This window comes from Bacillus rossius, chromosome 13 (assembly GCF_032445375.1).
Source record: "Bacillus rossius redtenbacheri isolate Brsri chromosome 13, Brsri_v3, whole genome shotgun sequence".
In the NCBI taxonomy this organism is placed as follows: domain Eukaryota; kingdom Metazoa; phylum Arthropoda; class Insecta; order Phasmatodea; family Bacillidae; genus Bacillus; species Bacillus rossius.
Genome location: NC_086340.1, coordinates 5,191,218 through 5,208,079, shown reverse-complemented (window position 1 = coordinate 5,208,079; position 16,862 = coordinate 5,191,218).

Below are 16,862 nucleotides of genomic sequence, written 5' to 3'. Positions count from 1 at the left end.
CACTCAAATTTATTTTTTTTTTCATTTCACTCTTATATAAGTATTAGGTACTTCAAAAATTATCAAAACTAAAAATAACATTAACTATTTAAATATCATATTTCAAATAACATAATTTTCAAGTAATTTAAAGTATTCAATTGAATCAACAATCTATAAATTTCAAAATTACAACTGACAATTGACCACGTTGTTTGTGCCAATAAAATAAACAAAAAAAAGCATAGCCAGTTATGGGGACTGTCAACAGAAGTGAAAACTTAAAACTTTGTTTTTAAATGTGTAATATGACATCATTTCTACGTCAAATGTACGTAAGAAAATGATTTTGGTATTATATCAGTACGATGTCAGCATGATATCATTTATCCTTACATCATTTTTTTGGTCACAAGAAATGTCAGTGGTATGTCAATATTACCTAGCTTACCAGTGATGTCAGACCTTGGTCATGTATTCACGTGGTCAAATTAACTTCACTTACTGCTACTACAGCATGTCGGTGATGCGAACTCACAAGATTTTACCCATCCAAAAAAAGTCCAATACGCACATGATACAATCGAGTATATACAATGTATTAGTGTATATATGCGTATACCTACATGTATACACAGGCCGCTGCGCGTCGCCAGTCTGGCGCAACACGTCACTAGCATGTCGGTGACACGAATCCACAAGTTTTGCCCCCTACCAAAAATCGCCCAACGCGGCTAAAGAAGTTTTCACTTCAAAAATTGGTTGTCTGTAAAGTCGGTTTACGGACGATAGTTTAACGTGACAACGTCATAACAAAACATTGATGAAATGATTGATCCAGAAGAAAAGGAAATATCATGTTCGGCCTGAGACTGAGCCGTAATAGGTTTTTGCAACCAAACCATTTAGGCATTAAACATATATTATATTTTTTGAGGAATGTATATTTTTTTTAATTTTTCTATCTTTTGTATGATAAAATCTACCTCTGCATACTTTTATGAATAAAATTGAATCATTTTTATTGAATTATCACTATGTTGTATGGATACAAAGGTGGCGTGAACTGAAATCTACAATTTAATTAATAAATTTACTTTTATTTGCATTAATTAATTCAAATATATTTATTACTTTTGAAGTGTCACGCGCGCCGTATTTATTTATACAAGTACAAACAAATTTTTTGCAGCAGCCGGTACTCGTTCCGTCAACCTTTAAAGTGGCAGTCAGCGATGCTAACCGCACGGCCACGGGGCTATATTGGGAATCATAGTTTCAGGTGTTACATATATACATAAATTTTGTTTTGTGTTGTGGAAGTTTTAAAACATATTTTAATATTCAACATTACTTTTAAATAACGGTATCGATTGTGCTGAAAATCGGTGGACGATCGTTAAATTACATAATATTAATAATTCAAACGACGAAAATATGATTGAAAGGTCATGTTTCAATCGAGTGGAAGAGAGATGCCACGCATGCGTGCAATGAGCATAACAGGACACATCCGTAGTGGGACATCCGTAGTGGGACAATGTGCGTTTCGGGACACTTTTTCGTGCGTGCAGCCGTCGTTCGTGACGTGTTGTGTTATCAATCAGGCCAGGGGTACGGCCGGATGGAGGTGACTGAAGGGTATTTGGGACAGTGGGGCTGACCTGACCACAAATCAGTGAATCAGAAGGGGGCGGGGCTTGTAAAAGGCGGAAGGGGGTGGGGTTGCTGATAGGGGCGGCGGGGGGGGGGGGGGGGGGGGGGGGGTGAGACGGGACTGTGACCAACTCGTTGGTGCTGGCACACCGATCATAAATCTCGTCTGGCGACCCAGCTGTGAGTCAACGTCATAAAGCACAAGAACCCAATCTCACGGGGATAATAATAATAAAAACAGCTCGTGTGGCAATCATACACGAACAGATTCGAATGTTCTCAGTTCTCGCAAAACGAAGTCTTCTTCGGAAGAGATTTTTTTTTTCCACTTGCGGGGGGAAAAAAATTAACTTCCCTGGTTCAAGAACATGTGTGTAAAGCCACTTCACCCTAACGCCGCGGAAGGCAGCAGTGACCCATTGCGACTTTCAGCCTGGTCCCCACATCGTCATATTTATACACTCTATATCTTAAGTCACGGATTTAAATAAGTGAGAGAAAAATTTGAAGCGTGTACTTATATTTTCTTGGCGTGCTAAAAAAAATTAACTTTTAATTTTTAGGCAAGTAATTGATAAAAATAAAATAATTAAAAGGACTGGAGTGATATTATAAATACGGTTGTTGGAAAATAAATTCAATAAAATTATGAAATTTTTTATATAAAAACACAGTATTCAATTTTAATATAATCATTAATATTATTATTTAATATAGTAAAATAATCGAGATAAACTTTAATTAATGATGAAAATATATTTTTCTTGCTTGCCGCACGCGCATCTTAAAATTCACCCACATCATTTTTTTAATAACCCCCTAAAAAGTATAACCATATCTCACTTATGTAAGTAAACATGAAAAATTTCATAAACAAAGTTTCTAACACTAATATTCACAATAAATAAATGTTTTAATTATATTGCCCAGTATTCAACATCAATCACTAAAGTAAAAGATTTAAAAGCACGTATTTAATTGTGTTTCTTTATGTAGTCTTTTTTCCATCCTTTGAAAATTTCGTTGTATATTGCGCGCTTCGTAAGATTTTACTCTCATCATGTTTTAGATTTTTAAACTTTTTCTTGCCAATTTTTGATCCGACTCTGAAGAATAGTGTTTGACAGAAAATCTATTGATCTTCCGAATGGTGTGATTGGATATTTTTTGCATACAAATTTTTAATTATGAGCGTTTTTGCATGGTAAATTAGTGAAAAGTTGAAGGAAAAAAACACAAATTCAGAATATGATTCACAGAGTTTGTCCGTTAAGAGACGAGACATCCTTCCGTCAATTCAATCTTCGAAATATTTCTTCAATAAGTTATTTAAGAATTTGGCTTTTTTGTGGACTTTGGTTTCGCGCCATCGGCCACAGATGGCAGCTCCGTTGTTACACATTTCCGTTCCCAGATGCCGTGTGCCGACAGCTGAGATGCTGCACATCACAAACAACTGGAGTCAGTACCACTTCTCACCGCAAGACTCGTTCGAAGGTTGGTACCTGTGGACGAGGTACACGAGACGGGAAGGGCGAAGCGGTGAAGGGTTAAGGCCCCCATGGGCGTCGAAAGGATATATATTTTTTGGGGGGGACTTCAATTGATATAGTTGTTGAGGAATATCCATCCCCTTGGAAAAAAAGCGGGGGGCGGTGGGGTCCTCTCCCGGGAAAATTTGGGGTTTGAAGGTGCAAAAAGGTGGTTTTTAGGCATTTTTCTTTCCTAAATATTCTAATTATAGTTGGTTGCAATATATAATTTATTTTTTATAAAAAATATTATCAGAGAAAAAATTTGTAAAAACGCAGTTAACATATCTGCTGGTGCTATATCCACACAAAATCATTAATTTAAACATCAGGAGAAACCTGAATGTTACACTGCCGCAGCAGTATTAAGAATATTTCGCACATGTACACAAACATTAGTAATAAAGTGATTATATTCACTATTATTATAGGAGGGGACGAAATTGAAGACTTTTATTATTGGGGGGACGTGTCCCCCCCGGTTGCGATTGCATCATAAGTGTGCTTCCCTATGAAAAGCTTGCATGTCAGTGCAGCCGATTTCCTTTCCACACTTTCAGGGTTTATCCAATGAACTGTCATGCCTATGAAGCTCCTGTAACAATAATAAAACATAATAAATTAACAGCTACAGAATAATATGAAGAAATTTGTTATTAAAAGAAAAACCCCGCCTACCCGGGCACACACACGGTGCGCAGAGCTTCAGGAAAAACAACGTGATTTCAAAACTACTCGAGTTATCCTTACGAAAAGCATTTAAGATTTCGCTGAGGGCCGAAAAGTACTTTTGATTTTGGATTAAGTTTTGAAACTGTAATTTTTAGAAGAGTTAAAAATGGCTTAAAACGCATGTTTTCAGGGTAATTTTTAGGCGTAAAACAACCGGTACAGATTCTTGAAAGCACTTGAGGGACTTGTGTTACACCTTTATCTTCATTTCTCTGCCATATAATGTCACGGTCACCGCTCATACGCACGACGAGAAGACTGCGCGCCAGTCCAGAGGAGACACCGCGCTAGAAGCACCAGCGAGCGTCGCGCTTATCATCCCGCCTCGCCGACACACATACACCCCTGACGAGGCGGGGGCATTAAGGGGGAAAGGGTTAAGTGGTGGGGGGAAAGGAGGGGAACAGACGTCGTGGTTCCGACGGCGGCGCTGGTCTCAGGAATGTGCCCAAGGGCTTCGCAGCGGGGCTGCCCACCGACAGACAAAAGCGAATCGCAACGGAGTCCAGCTGAGACAATACACAGACACACACACAGGCAGACCTCCCCGCCGACTATATATGGACGTAGTTATGCAAAAAGGAACCAACCCACAATTTTGTTATATTTTTTTTGAAAATAAGTTCAAATAGTACAAGGTTGATGATACCGTCGTTGCTATTATTATAACAGTATTTATACTAGACCATTACAATTATACCCACAATATGTTATCAATACGAGAATTACAATTTATAATTATTTTTTAACTTCAAAATACTCAGAATAGGTTTCATGTGGGTTGGTTCCTTTTTGCATAACTACGTCCATACATATACACACACACACACACACACGCACACGCACATACACACATGGCTTGCTATACGCGCCGAGAACGGGCTGGCTGGAGAGAGAGGAGGTTTGTGTGTACAGCCCGTACGCATCGACGAGACACCCACGGCCACGGAGGTATCGGTCCGCGGAGTGGACCGTCCGTTCTGGAAAAGTTGAAGTCGCCGTGGTCGGAAATATTGCCTCGAGGCCCTGCCGCGTTGACCAGTTCTGGTCCCGCGACCGTATTTTGAAAACAGATTTGAAGGGGGGGGGGGGGGGGTGGTATTATGGACGGAAAATGCCTGTACATGTTCTCCGTCAAATATAGCTGGACGGATAACTTCAAATACATATGTTTTAAACCGTGCCACACTGTCAAAGTTTATTTTTTTCCTTGGATATCTCGAACATTTAAATTTATGATCTCATTTTGGAATTTAAAAAAAAAAGAATCACAATTCTCGATTATCTTTTTTTACTTGTTATGACTTTTGTGTATTTTTGAACCATAAAATATTTATTTAACTCCCCTCCGACGATAAAAATCATCACAATACACGAGTTAATGCCGCCAGACGCGGGTGTGCCATTTTGACGAAGCCACTGGAGGGGGAAAAAATGCGAGTTCTGCGCGTGCTCGGAATTCTGGCAGCGGATAAGGTCACGGATGGAACCCCGGAATCCCCGTTCCCTAAATATTAAGGTATTGGGGCCCGTGTCCTATCGCGCACTTAGGGTACAGGTGTGGCAAAATCAACACCTAAACCCTTATTTTTTTTGACGTGACAACGTCTAATAAATCGATGAACGCCGGCTGCACACACGAAAAAGTGTCCCGTAACGCACATTGTCCCGATACGCTGTGTCCCGTTACGCTCATTGTACGCTTGCGCCGCATCTATCTCTCTTCCACTCGATTGGAACAACCATCGATTTGACTTTTTCGAGGCACATTCAACTTGAAACACTCCCATTTGTTTCCTACTTTTCCTATCATCGTCCTATCCTTAACAGAATAACACAGATTGGAAGAAGTTAAATAGCAAACATGTATAAAAGTTATAGTTAAAATAATCTCTTCGTTAAAGTAATAAACATATTTGAATTAATGAGTGCAAATAAAAGTAAATTTATCAATTAAATTGTAGATTTAATTTCACTCCTTCTTTGTATCCATACATAATTCAATAATTCAATAAAAATGATTCAATTTTATTCATAAAAGTATGCAATAATTTCATCGATTCTTTGTTATGACGTTGTCACGTAGAACTATCGTCCGTAAACCGACTGTACAGACAACCAATTTTTTTTTATGGAATACCGGCTTTAGGCTTGACCCCTAAAGTTATAGTAGCGAGAGAGAGAGAGAGTGTGGTCATAATGTGGGAGGGTGTACAGTTCTGCGAAGAACGTGACACAATCCGCCGTCGCGTCGGAGAGACAGAGGGTGACTTCAACGAACGAGAAAGAGAGACGGACGACAGACGAAGAAGATCGGCCCGAGAGTGTTGGATAAGGGGTTGAAGGGGGAAGGGGGGGGGGGGAAACGAAGGAAAACAAAGAGGCAGAGAGAGAGAGAGAGAGAGAGAGAGAGGAAAAAGGGAAGCGGCGTGGCGTGGATTATTTATGTTTACTCGGCGCTGGAACAACGAAAAGCGATTAAGCTGATGATTTTGCATGGCTCGGAACACGAGCTGACACGGACGTTGTTTCTCGCGCGCGCACCTTTACAGGCCGAAGGCTGGAGACACAGGAGGTTCGCCTCCAGCTCTGAGTCACAACAATAGAACACACGCAAAAAAAAAAGTTAAATCCGTTGTAGCTTTTCTCTCCCTGCTCTTTCATTAATTATATCCTCTTCCTTCAACTCTGATTCGTAACACTAATGCTTATTTTGAGACTGTTTGAAAATAAAAATCAACGAAACACAATCGGAGTAAAAAAAAAAATCTCGTTATTTTTTCTATTAAGTTTATTTGTTTTCTCAGATTTAATTGTTTGTCTCGATGTGATTTTACGCAAACCGTATTTACTGGCTTGGCGTTCAGGTTCAGACACGAACAGTGTGAATTAAGTGATCTAGTAGCGCTCGAAATTGAAGCCATGCTAAAAAGGCACATTACCGAGTCGGAAACAAAACAAAAAAAAAGCATGGCCGGACAGGAATTCGAACTATTTTTCTTCTGGAATGCGAGTACGGAGCCTTACCACTACGCCAACTCGCCATGTACACTAACGTTTTAATGTTCCTGCGATATGATTTCTGATCAACGACTCGAATCAGTGGAAAAATAGTGACTGAAAAACCTGGTAAATCAGTTGGTTTTTAAAACAGTCTATGCTTAAAGGGTGCAATTCAATTGAATATTAGAGAAGAAACATGGTACATCAGTTAGTTTTAGTCACATAATTGCTCTATTGGAAGCCGCTGATTTGCGATAGAGCAGGTTGAACAAATTTTCAGCCAATTCCACTGGTTTGGACAACTTTCAACTACACCGATCAAAACAATATTTTGCAACACCCGCAGTTATCTTGCAAGAACGATGTGTATATTTTTACAGATATAAAGCTTTGTTTTGGATATGTTTGTACGATAAAGCGTGTCTTTTGCTGGTTGTCACCAAATGTGTTATTTCGTTCACTGTTCCACGTAATCTGTTGGCCACATGCTTACAAATAAATACAGTTAGTTCTTTGAAGTGAAACTTCCTCACAGGCGACGGCTCATCACAACGCAACGAAAAGTGCAAAGATTGTTAAGTGAGACATTTGAGTGCGGGGAGGGGAGAGAGGGTGAAAAGACGAATACAGCAGAGAGTAAGGTATCTGTAAAATATTTTGTAGGTTCAACGTTTACCATGTCTGCTACAACTGTGAACCTCCTTTGCGGACTTTATTGTTTAGTTTAATCGTTAAGGCCTACTGCTACCCGGGCACACATACGGTGTGCAGATCTTCAGTAGAAACAACACGATTTGAAAACTGTTTCCGCATTTTGTTCCTGCTGTATTTTTAAAAGAGGGAGAGAAAAAAAACCTAGACTGCGTGTTGTCAGAATAATATGTAGGTATAAAAAAAATTCCGGTTGAGATTCCTGAAAGCACTCAAGGGACTTGTATTGCGTGTTTATCTTCGTTTCTCCGCCATAAACGCTGCATTACGCACGAAATACCGCTATTGAATGAAGGGAAAAAACGCCTCAAGATAATAGTGGGTAAGAAAAAAAAATTCTAAGAAAATGATGGAATGAACCCTCCAGCTTCATCTAATAGCAATTTAAAAAAAACAATTTACCACACACAAAATAAAACATACATAATGACGTACCGCTTGAAAAGTTTGGTACGTTACTGGTTCGATGGTGTTGTAAGGACGCGAAGCATCTGACTTTTGTGATCGTCCAAAACATCTCACGTTGTCGACTCGAAGTTTTGTAACGGGCTGCCAGGTTCTATAGTGCGTGGAGAACTTGCAGTCCATACATCTGTGCGCCCCAAATTACCAGCAAACCTGGTAGGGTCTGGCTCGTAGGACCAAGTTGGATAGTGTATAGGGGAGGGAGGCCTTTAGAGGCGACACCACGCTAGAAGCATCAGCGAGCGTCACTCTTATAGGGATTTACGCACGTAAATGCGCAAATGTTTATTTTTTTGCGATCTTTTGGGGTCAGACCGGTGCAGGGAAGAGAAAGAGAGAAAGAGAGAGAGAGAGAGAGAGAGAGAGAGAGCGGATGCTGGTCTTCCGACGGCGATGTCCCTCCAGATCTTCATCTCCGGAGGAGGCCTCGGCCTGGCGCCTGCCGACCTCTTCCACCCCCTCCCCCCCGGGTCGTACCTGCAGCGCCGCGCCTCTGACGGACGGCTCGTCGAAGAAGAGTTGATGGCGGGCGTCCATCAAGCCGGGACGACGTGCTGTGTCGAGCGACGCTATGCTAACCTATCCCCTTCCCCCCCCCACACACACACACACCCCACCCCTCCTCCCGGCACGGCAGGGTCGGCGTGGATGTCGCAGCCACGAGCTCTCAGGCCAGGTAGTCCGAGGCACAAAAAAATATGGTTCCAGGTGTTGAATATCTGCCACGCCTGTATCACTGAGAGAAAGGTTTTGTTTGCCTCAACAAAATATTTGTTTCTATATCGTCGCCTGAGAATTTGAGTGTTCTATGTCCATTGAAGTCGGAACTGAGATATAAGCATTTGAAAGTTCAAATAACTATGAATATCATGACATAGAAAAAAATAATATTGGTCTTAAATTAAGAACAAACATTTTTTTATGTACGTAGACGTGTGCGGATATAGTACAAATGAATACTCTTATTAATTTCGTATCCATAGCATAAAAAACCTAAAAAGTGGACATAGAACACTCCAATACTCAGGCGGCGATATGGCGAAATAAATACATTTTGTCAATTCAAAAGAATAGTTTGTAGTAGGGAAAGATTCTTTTGACCCAACAAAATGATTTAGTCGACTCAAATGTAGGTATATTTGGTTAGGTGTAACAAATCATTTTTTGTTACTTAACGAGTTTGGTTAAACTAAAAAAAAAATATTTTGTTCCTCCGAGTAAATATTTGTTTCGCCATATATAAACAAATATTTGTTTGATTCAAACAAATTTTTTTCTTTGTGTACCCCAACCGTATTCCTAGTGCACGATAGGACACGGCCATTCCATTATTATTTCCAGGGAACGGATTTTGGTGTCCTATCCGTTGCCGATCTGTTGACCAAATTCCGCGCATGTGAATATCTGACTTTTTCGGTGATTTCTTTCTGATGACCCGCTTCTGGCGCCATCAACTCGTATATAGTCACTTTCGTGATCATCGGAGGACGTACCAAGAGTGTTGGTGTGCCAAATGAAACTTTATGGTAGCGAAACTATTCTGGGATATATTTTGTACGTTTTAATGGTCATAACAAGAAATATTAGGACTTAATAAGTGCTTGAGGAAATTAGAAAGGCAGTTATATTTATGTGCGATGGTGCTGCTATGTATATTTTTATTTGGCCGTAACTATATATTGTATCTATGTTTGCGAGACGACCGCTAGAATGCGTTGAAACCAGTTTCTTGCCTTCACGCATGGCACCGTTTATTAAAACTGTTGAAGGTTTTGTTCCTCACTGGGATTCTGTTTGCACACGTTCTGGAATATGGCCCTAGAGTTAGGTTATGGTTGTGCATAAGGCACTATGTCACATTTATTGGGCTAAATTAACTTTTAACCATAAACTTGACCACCTTTTGACGATCTTTCTAGTGACACATAACACTAAGATCTACGATATGTAAAAAAATGACATATTTTGTGGGGAAAAAAAATTGATTAAATAAGTGAGGTAACTATTTAAACGGCTCTCATGAAAAATGTGGTTTTTGTGACTTAGGCAGGATTGCATAGTCGTGACTCGAGGCAAAGTTTTTGCTTGGATTGTACTTACCTGACTCTGCAAGCGAGACATAGCGTCTTACGCCTCCGAGCTACAGAAAAACATCCAAACACAGACACGCATTCTTTGCTTCGCCGCAATTCAAAGCTATAACCATCCAAGTTTTAGTCACATTCGAGATCATTCCTGATTGGACAGATTAACGTCCACCAATCACGGCCACCTGCGGGCAACCAACATGTGAATACATGTGAATACTGCGCCAGAACACCAGACCTTCAGTTTATCAGTCTACCTTGAAGATGGCTGCGACGAAGCAAGCGAAACGTCGGACAGACCGTTCATCACGCAAGCGTGCACTGTTAGGAATTACGTTTAAATTTACGGACATTTCAACGAATAATTCAACTCAAATAAATTCGAAATTTCAAAAAACTGAAACGCACATTTTTTTTTTATTTCAACGGATTTGTTAATATACCAAGATTTTTCTTTCGGATTCATGTTAAAAGTACGTACGCAAACTCAAGAGTCCGTAAGTTTACGAAGAAAGCCGCAATTTTTACGAAGATCCCAGGACAATTTGTAACCAGCGGTCTTCGTGAATCGAAGTAGAGGAATTTTTGACAGTGTGGCTTCAGTCCTGGAGCCCAGAAGTAGTTAGTGCCTCTCGCCACTAAAGCCTACGATATAGAACACCTTAGGGCGTTAATCACAGGGGCTGGCGGTTAGTTAGTTAACCGCGAAAGAGGAACGGATGAAGACGTGTCACGGAGTTGAAAAGGGACCGAGAGAACTCGCGAGCACAGAAGGATGGTCGGAGAAGCAAGACGGCGAGCACACATCATGTAACGCGGTTGTTTCTTTCTTCATTTTTTTTTTCTCTCGGAGTGATTTAATCGGGCCGGCGCTGTGTTATTCCTCCGCGGGCGACGTGGTTGTCATAGCACGCCCTGATTCAACCGCTGTCTTGGGAGAGACACGGCCTTCAGTCAAATACACTAGTGTCTACCTCTTTTTAAATAAATTTTGAAGCAACGGAGGTTCTTTTCCCCCATAAATATGTGTAGTGATCAAAAAAAGTCAGCGGGTCATTCAGGACTTCGGTAACTAGCAAATTCACGTGTTTTCATGTCGCAAGCCACACTTACAATACAAAACTCGGAAACTAAATCTAACTTAATGTAAAAAAAAAATCCACGAGTTTCCAAGATGTTGAACTGGGAATCACAGCTTAATTGAAGTATGGAAACACTTTTTTTATTGCAACTGGCTTATCGGAAAATGTTCACTTAAAAAAAATAATCATACGTACATTTTCATGCTGCATCCGCTGTGGTATTTATACAATGTTATAATTATTTATGAATAGAACAGTTCTATATAGTTATAGTTGTTTGACGATAAATTATATCAGCAGGGAAAAAGGTTTTTACTTTAATTTACACCAGCCACGTCGTATTTTGAAGCATTTACTTGTTCCGCAGGAATGTTAACACATGGGTTGTATATAACGCGTAAGATTCTAGGTGTTTTTTTTTTTAAATTTTGTATAACTTCGAAACCAGCTCTAAATTTTTTTTAAGCATTTCCCGCGACGTGCTACTGGCGTTGATCCCTGGCAAGCTAACACACGAACCGAAAATACTTGCCGTGGAACCTCTTTTACCGATTTGGGGTAGGGGGGGTTAAGGGGGAGGATTTTTTATGTAAGTTACAACCCGGTTTAGAAGCTCGGGGCGCGCGGAACGCTATGACTAGCCGGGGAAGCCGTTAAGAGCAAACTGCAGTGTAAATATTTCCCTCCAGTGGTTAGGGTTAATAATCATCTTTACACGGTCTATTTCAAAACAACCGCGAAGGCTTTGAGGCGTGTCTCTCGCTGACACATTTACAACCGCCTTCATCCTGTAATCCACATTTCAACCTCCTGGAGACTTGGGGGAGGGGGGGGGGGTGAAACCCCTCTGCGCAAAAAAACAAACCAACTACCGAAACCCACGCCATCTTTCTTTCAATAAAAACATTAGGACCACGTGAGGCGACAGATGGTTCCGGGCTTTTGGTTGATGGAGTGAGGGGGTGTTTAGGGGGGGGGGAGGTAGGTCACGCATGCGCATTCTTTGACATCGGCTCACGAAGACCGAGAAAGAAGTCCCGACTGGCGGTCATTACTGTCGAGATTATTTTAGAACATGTCAGTATTTTTTTTTCCTCCCTGTCTCTTTTTTGGAAGATCCCGAATAGTTTTCCCCTCCCCCCAGTTAATTAGCACGAGGTTCAAACACACAGTTGACACATTGCTTACACATGCACGTAATTAGGACACGCACAGACTTTGTCCGGCCATGCGTCACCTCGAAATACGTCGTGTGACAGGGCGCCTCGCTTGTTATTACGCGCTACAGTACATCCGTCTCGGCTCGGTGTAAGGAAGAAAAAAAAATACCGCTGAGGAGATTTAACACACATACGGATCTGTCTTCACAACGCTACTTATGAATGACGGATGCAGCACAAATTTTTGACAGCGAAAAGAGTACTTAAGGGATTCAAATATACATAAATCATTACTACAAACAAACTAAAATTCAACTTTGTGATCGAATCTCAGATGCATTTGTGTACCGCATGTCCACTAAAGATAGTTCCAGTTCCAATGGTACATTCTAACAGTTTAATCCAGACTATTTACAACAAAATCAGACATCAATTTGAAGGTAGAATGACCTAATTTTTCTTACAAATATTCAATATGTGCACCTTAAATATACGGCACACATCCAACCTAAAGTCCAATTCTTCCCAATCTTCGGTTAACAAGTCCGGAGTAATGGAAGCAATAGCCTCTTAAATTCTGTTTCTCATCTCTGGCAAATCAATAGGTAACGGCGGAATGTATAAACGATATTTTGTAAAGCTCAAAGGAAATAAAATTGCATGGCGTTATGTCAGGTGAACGTGGAGGCCAGCGAAAAAGAGCTCTGTCGTCTCGACCATTACGACCAATCCAACGGTCTGGTACTTCCACAGTTAAACTTAAAACTTATAAAATTGAAGAACACAAAACGCTTTACGCTAAGGAGTCGCCATTTTTGCGTAGGTGTTGCTGCAGTTGATACTGTTATAATTTATAACTGGGACATTCTTTTACGGACATAACGTATGTTAAGAATTCGTCTAGCTAAGGATAATAAGTGCGACGCTTGCTGGTGATTCAGGCGCGTTTTCTCCTCTATTTACAAGTCTTGTCGTCGTACAGGGTATCTAAGATATATTTGTGTTGTAACTTTAGAATTAATTCCAGATATGTCATGTCAAAAATAATATTCTGAACCCACACGTTTTAGGCATTTACAAACTCGAAAAAAATACAGAAAATAAATTATAGGTGCGTGTACTTACGTAGGCTACGCGAGAGAGAAGTTAAATTTACTTGGCGTAATAAAAAACTAACTTTAATTTTGCATTTAAATAATTAATAGAAAAAATAATAAAATACTGAGTGATCTTATAAATACCTTCAATAAAATATAAATTAAATCAAGTGAAAAATTTAAAATAAATACCAAGTATCAATATTAATATAAACATGTGTATCAAATTAATTAAGTTAGAAAAAAATTAATACAAATTTTAATTAATAAAGAAAATCAATACACATGCTGAATGTATTATTAATAAATTAATTTCAATTATGCATTGAAGAAGTTAAATAGTTATAATTTATAATATAAATAAATTATACATACGGCACCATACTTCGCAATGAAAAAAATATATAAACACAATTTATATCACTAATATTCACACTAAATATATTTTTTTAATGATATGGACCAGCATTCAACATCAATCACCCAAGTATAACATTTAAACGCACATTTTTAAGTTCTTATTTGTATGTAACTTTTTATTTTTAATCCTTCGGAAATTTTGGTTACATGGTAAGCGCGCATCATAAAAATTCACTTTCTAATTTTTTTTCCCTTCATATCGCGCTTAAAGAAGTATAACTTCACAAAAAAAAAAAAAAAAAAAACTAAAATTTGAAACAGAACTTCTCATCTACAGCGCTTTCTTTAATGATATTTTGTAAACAGACGCCACTCTGATGTCTCGAGCAGTTTTTGGATCACGTGGTTTTTCTTTCTGAAGCTCAGCACTCCGTGTGTGAGTGTGTGTGTGTGTGTGTTCCGGCCGGAGTTTGTAGGTAAAGAAGGAAAAAAAAAGGGGGGGGGGGGGCAGTGGCGGATCCAGAGGTTCACCTCGGAGGGGGCACTCTAGGATTTCAGAGTAGCCAGAGAAAAAAATGTCTTAAAATTACTAAATTTGTATTTAATCTACTCACACTACACATAACATCCAACGACAAGATTTTATGATTATACAAGAAATTCATTAATTAATTATATTAAAATATTTTATTGGTTTCAGAAACAATCATTTTTGTCGGCAATATTAATATAGCAGACCACTGGTTTTCGAGGGGGGGGGGGCACTTGCCCCTGGTGCCCCCCCTTTGGATCCGCAACTGGGGGGGAATGGGTTTGAATTACGGAATATATCCGGGTTTGTTGTTTTTTGTTTACGGTGTACGCCCGAACTGATCCTGTATCCCTGAATGGGGCCCAGCTCCGAAAATGCGTGTTCGGGTCGGCGCGCCCCGCCCCGGCTACCTGCATTCCTATCCTCGCGCCCATAAATACCCCCGCATTCAACATTATGACGTCCGCTTCTCTGTCTGTTTGTTTGTTTGTTCGTTTGTTCGTTTGTTCGTTTGTTCGTTGTCTGCGACGGTGGCGCGGCGGGCATGTTCCACGGGCTCCCCCGCCTGGCTTGTCACTTGTCTCGCCTTTTTGATGCATGCTTTTGTTCGGCTCCACGGATCATGGCAGCCTTTCCTCTTTTTTTTCATCACCATCATCATCATCCGCTTCAAAACTCCCTGCCTCCGAATTAGAATACCTGCAGCGCCCCCCCACCCCCCCACCCCCTACGGTTGGTTTCGACGGCGAAGCTGAGATGCGTATTTTGACGTGTAAACATCTTAGTTTCTCTATGGATTTCGTGGATGGGAGGCCTTATTTTCACAGACGAGAGAGCCAAACTCCCGATCGTGCATCTTCGGTTTTTTTTCTGTTCATTGTAAATAAATATGGCGGTGTTGATAAAAGGATACTAATGGTCAATTAGGTTAGGTATTAGCTACATTATAAATACTTTAAAACATTGTGAACGGTTGATTTGGTTAGGATTGCTACATTAAAGATACGGGAAAAAAAAGCATGAACTTCGGGGAACTTCGGGTTTTGGCTCTCTCGTCTGTGAAAAGATGGCTTCCCTTCGTGGATGCGCAGCCACTGTGCTGCCATCTGTGGCGGATGGCGCAAACCAAAATTTCACGAATACAAGGGGGGAAATTCGTAGTATTAACTGTGTAATGAATTTTAAAAAGATGGACAGTATTTATAATAAAAAAATTCCTTCCCGTTTCATTACATAGTTTAACCTTTCGCACTGCAAAGCGAATGATCCGATAGTCGACGTAGCTGCTCGGGCTACTAGCGGCGGATGAACAACCACTCGTGAATCGCGTCCAAAGAAAAATTTTTTTGAAAATAAATTTTACGTATATTTATCACGCTCGGCATTATTTTGAAGAATTCCAAGGTAAATTCCGCGTCCAAGTTTCGTATTATAAGTGTATTCGCAACACGAGAACACAAGAAAGAGATCTTTACCGAGGTTATATATTCCTGACAAGTATTGAAAGGTTGGCACGCATTTTTTGTCATCATCATTCACTTAAAACTCTTAGCCTCCGTATTAGAATACCCGTGGCACCGGTAGCGGGTGGGACTGAGATCTTTAGATTTTCATTCTTCACATGAACACGTATTAGGGTTACTGTGTTTAAGAGTTTGAGGCAACACCAGAATTTTACCAGCTGGCAGACCTTCGGAACTGTTCCAGCTGACAGGCCTTCAGAACCGTCCCAGCTGGCACATCTTCGGAACCGTCCCAGCTGGCAGACCTTAAGAACTGTCCCAGCTGGCACATCTTCGGAACTGTTCCAGCTGATAGGCCTTCAGAACCGTCCCAGCTGGCACATCTTCGGAACCGTCCCAGCTGGCAGATCTTAAGAACTGTCCCAGCTGGCACATCTTCGGAACTGTTCCAGCTTACAGGCCTTCGGAACTGTCCCAGCTGGCAGACCTTAAGAACTTTCCCAGCTGGCACATCTTCGGAACTGTTCCAGCTGACAGGCCTTCAGAACCGTCCCAGCTGGCACATCTTCGGAACCGTCCCAGCTGGCAGACCTTAAGAACTGTCCCAGCTGGCACATCTTCGGAACTGTCCCAGCTGGCAGACTTTCGGAACCGTCCCAGCTGGCACATCTTCGGAACTGTTCCAGCTGACAGGCCTTCGGAATTGTCCCAGCTGGCACATCTTCGGAACCGTCCCAGCTGGCAGACCTTAATAACTGTTCCAGAGTTCCGAAGAACTTTAGACTGCAGAGAGCACAGCCTTCCTCCGGAGTGAAAACCTGAATCAAACCAAATCGCCGGCTTGGAATCTGCTCGCCCCTAGCTTTGCCAGGACGATCCAGGGGTTGTTGAGAGATGATCACAAAACCCAGGAACGAGGACAGCCGAGTAGACACCACCTCCACCCATGCTTGCGTCCTCCGCGCCGCTGATCAGACAGCAGGGTAAAGAGCGTCTCACTTAA